Genomic DNA, 4,735 nt, shown 5'->3' with positions numbered 1-4,735 from the left:
GAAAAAGTTTTATGTGACAACTGTGGACTATAACTTAGCTTCTGCTAATCAAGTCAAACTTAATTATATCTCTCAGTAGCTATAAGCCGAGCAGTACATGTATTCTGATGTTCCCGAATACCATTTCAGCATCCCTGTACAGCCCCGAATCCCGATATACATGGGGGAATGAATTAGAGGATATGGACAAAGAGTGCTGCACTAAAATATAGATATTCCATTGGAAATCCTAATATTCACTTACTAGACATTTTAAAAATTAAAGAGACACTGACAGAGTATTCATTCTCGCCGAGCTTTTTAGTTGTACGTGACATAGGAGAGCCCAACCACCCAGAACAGAATTTGCGGCTCAAAATTCGGTTTCTTTCCGCCCGAAAACCGCCGATTGAGAACTGGCTGGTTTGCGTCGCGCTCACTCTCTTTTTCGTGGTCAGGGGCCGTTTTCTAAGGTTTCGACGCGACCACCAAATTTAATCAAAGTCGTGGGTCATTAAAGGCACACAGTTAATATTAAAAATAGAAAAAAATACAAAACCCATTTTTTTGTGGCTTCCAAAACCTGCAAATGCGTTGACTGAAAAAAAAAAATGGTAGCACAGACAACCGGAAGCATTCTGTGCGCTCACTGAATAATTCTCAACATGGCGTCGTTTCGCGTATCGTGGGACTAGCGGATGGCAGCGGACGACGGGCGTTGGACTTCTACTTCAGAACTGTCGTTCACGGTACGGGCGAATTCTGTCTTCCTTCGAAAGATAAATTTTGGACCGATAAAAAAAAAACTGATAATCATCCCGTACGATATGCCCAAGCAGCAAGCCGATTGCACGAAGACGTCGCCAAGCCGTCGTCCCTTCTCGTGGCTGAAGACATCGCTCGCTCAAACGTCAAGCACGAAGTGCGTACTTCGAGTTGAATACGCACGCGTACGGTGTCTTTACGAGGTGCGAATGTGGCATATGCGTGGTGCTGCCCGACTTCAAGCCGCGGGTGCATGTATTAAAGGGAAATCGGAATCAAACTTCCGAGATACAGTCTACCCGCCGAATTACTACGCATGATCGAGTTCCATCAGTAGCTGACCAATGAAGAAAAATAAATTCAGTAGCTGCGTGGAAAGACGTCCGCTTCACGCGCAGATAGCACGGGTTCGATCCCTAGTATAAGTGTACCTTTTTTTTGTCAAGCATTTTGCGCTGTTTACATTTATTTTACAGCGCAGCTCTTAGGCGCCCGTTTCCGGCTTGAGCCGCGTCGCCGTCGCCGTCGGCGTAACCAAGGTCAACCCAAGGTCACGTGATGTCCAAAGTCACCCCAAGGTCACGCGCCACCCCAGAGTCACGTGACCCCTCCCAAGGTCACCCCAAGGTGACGTGACCCCCCAGGTCACGTGACCCCCAGGTCACGTGACCCCCGGAGGTCACTTGACCTCCCGAAGTCACGTGACTCCCCTGAGGTCACCTGACCCCCGATGACGTGATCGTCACTGATGACGTCACCGGCATCCGCATCGTCAAAGTCATCATCACTAATGACGTCATCAGTGACGTCAATGATGACGTCACCGACATCTGCATCGTCATCGTCATCATCACTGATGACGTCATCAGTGACGTCACTGATGTCGTCACCGGCATCCGCATCGTCACCATCATCATCACAGATGACGTCACCGACATCCGCATCGTCATCGTCATCATCACTGGTGACGTCATCAGTGACGTCACTAATGACGACATCGGTATCCGCATCGTCATCGTCACTGATGACGTCATCAGTGACGTCACTGATGACATCATCGGCATTGTTATCGTCACGTGACCTCCAGGTCACGTGACCCCCAAGTCACGTGACCCCCCCCCTCCGGTCAGTTGACCCCCCCAGTACCCTTCCCTCCTCCTCCTCAAGAGCTGCACTCTAGTTCGGCGTTACAGGGAGTTGTAAACGGCTTTCACTTCTAGAGCGCAGCTCTTAGGGGCCCGTTCCCGGGTTGAGCGGTGCACCGTCGGCGCCGGCGTCGACGTCGGCGTAACCAAGGTGACCCCAAGGTCATGTGACCCCCAAGGTCATCCACGGTCACGTGACCACCAAGGTCATCCCAAGGTCACGTAACCCCCAAGGTCACCCCAAGGTCACATGACCGCCAAGATCACGTGATACCCAAAGTCACGCGACTCCCGGTCACGTGACCCCCCCGGGTTACCTGACAACCCTGAGGTCACGTGACAACCCCGAGGTCACGTGACCTCATGGTGGTCACGTGACCCCCCTCAGGGGCACGTGAACCCCTCCTCCGAGGTCACGTGACCCCCTCCCCCGAGGTTACGTGACGCCCCCCGATGACGTCATCAGTGACGTCACTGATGACGTCACCGGCATCTGTATCGTCATCGTTGTCATCACTGATGACGTCATCGGTATCCGCATCGTTATCGTCACCAATGACGTCATCAGTGACGTCACTGATGACGTCATCGACATCGTCACGTGACCCACCCCCAGTACCCTTCCCTCCTCCTCAAGAGCTGCGCTCAATTTCGGCGTTACAGGGAGTTGTAAACGGCTTTTCCTTTTTTTTTACAATTATCACTGAAAAAACAATTGTTGTGGACGATACGTCGCTGAACTAAATGGTATGGGATTCCATATTTGACACCTGCGAACTCAATGAAGTCACTTTCCACAAAATGCAAGGAGCATAATAATCGGGTAGCGTCCGTTTTCCGAGCGTCGCGTAACTGTTCTACAGGAATCGCAGCCAGCCATTAATCCCGACCCGATGATCTTTCGGAAACTTGTGCACACTGCCGCACAATGCCACTTTCACATGCAGGACATGTGAGGCAACTCTTCACGCAACATCTTGGGAGTATTCTTTTCGGAGCCGATCACGGGAAGTCACCACGGCACCACTCACTACTAATTGCCAATACTTAAATGTACAAAACAACTCATCTTGATCTACAGAACAGCGAGTGGAACAAACATAACTCCAAAGGAATCGCACGGCGAACGAACGCATTTCGACTGCTACGCGCGGAAAAAAAAACAAAGAAAAACCCGCACGGTCGGGTGTAGCCACGTGACTTCCGCCACTCACTCTTTCCTCTCCACTTCTTCGTGCGGTGCGGGAGTTTCGGTTTCGGTTTCAAGCAGTTGCGTTTCTTGACTTTATTAAAAAATACGTGACTCTGTAGCAAAATATTAATTGGGTAGTGTTCCGACAACCATAATAAATCACCTGACAAAAAGGAAAAAAAATTGGGGGGTGTCAGTGTCCCTTTAAGAGCGGAGCAAGTTTGTTTTCAAGATCAGCAGTCAACATTAATTACACAGCTCACATAGAAATTTACTGCTATTGTTCTACTAGTTAAGCTGGGTAACCTTAAATGAAGTTACCCATTTGGGCAGTGATGTTGTTCTAACATAGAACTAGACTTTCCCCACCATCACATAATGCAATGCTCTTGCCACCGTAAGAGATATGAATAGCCAGGTTTACCTTGCAATACAATCTCTACGCACTGTGCCGGGTGTCGTTGCAGATGAACATATTGTGTGAGAAGTGTGCTCAGCGCTTCATTTTGAGATGATATTAATTATAAATTTGAACAGCTTCGGATGCAGCCGCCACTCACTTACTTCTCATAACATTGGTCTATATTTGCCATGTATTTGAGCCATTATATATACTGCTGTATCGCCGTACGGCTGCGTCACCGCAACCAGGAGCGGCGCGTTCCAGCGCATGCCCGTGCCGGACATACGTCACCGGCGCGGGAGGTAAAAAGAGAGCGCTTGCCAATAAACGACGTTTTTCATGTCCCGGCCACCGGCGAGTCTGGTCGACGTTTTAGTGGCGACGAGGGTGAACCGATATGGCGGCACGCCCGCCGCAGTTCGACGAGACGGCAGGCACCTGGGGCACATACCGGGTCCGGTTGGAGGCGTACTTCGAGGGTCACGGTATCACGGACGCGGCGAAACGTCGCGCGTTGCTGGTGTCTTCCCTAAGTGACAACGTGGTCCGAATTCTGCAAGGCCGCCGTCAATCGGCGTCCATCAACAGCCTGTCCTACGCAGACGTGGTTGGCTACCTAGAAGAACACTACGACGCGCAAGCCAACGAGATTGCAGCTAGCTACTTGTTCTTCGTGCAGAAACAGGAAGAGGGGGAGAAAGTAGAAGACTTTGTGGCAGAGTTGCGGCGGCTCGCGAAGCATTGCAAGTTCGGCGACACCCTGGACCGGATGCTGCGAGACCGAATCGTCTGCGGCATACGGGATGACGAAGCGCGACGGGTTTTGCTGACGCGTAAAAAGTTGAGCCGGGAAGAGGCGGAGGAATTCGTAATCGTGTCTGAGATGGCCAATAACAACGTCAGGGCAATGGGAACGGCCCCCCAGGACTCAGCCGGCGGTACGCATTTCGTCCAAGGTCGGCGGGGTAACCGGAGGCCCCCAAGACAAGAAACCAGCGGTGCGAATCGACGCGCCTGGTGCTGGAGGTGCGACGCGAACCACTCCGAGGACGACTGGCGGCACCGCAAGACCATATGCCACAGGTGCGGCACCAAGGGACATCTGGCGAGGGTGTGCAAGTACAGTCGGCCCAGCCAGCCAGGTGCGTACGCGCTGGCGGACATTCACAAGGCCGTAGTTTTTGGCTTTTAATAAAGTTGTTCTCCTCCTCCTCAACACCGAGGAAGAGAGTGGCGAGGAAATGCTTCACG

Source organism: Ixodes scapularis, unplaced genomic scaffold (genome assembly GCF_016920785.2).
Source record: "Ixodes scapularis isolate PalLabHiFi unplaced genomic scaffold, ASM1692078v2 PGA_scaffold4__175_contigs__length_147842914, whole genome shotgun sequence".
Taxonomy (NCBI): Eukaryota; Metazoa; Arthropoda; class Arachnida; order Ixodida; family Ixodidae; genus Ixodes; species Ixodes scapularis.
This window is presented reverse-complemented; position numbering follows the sequence as displayed.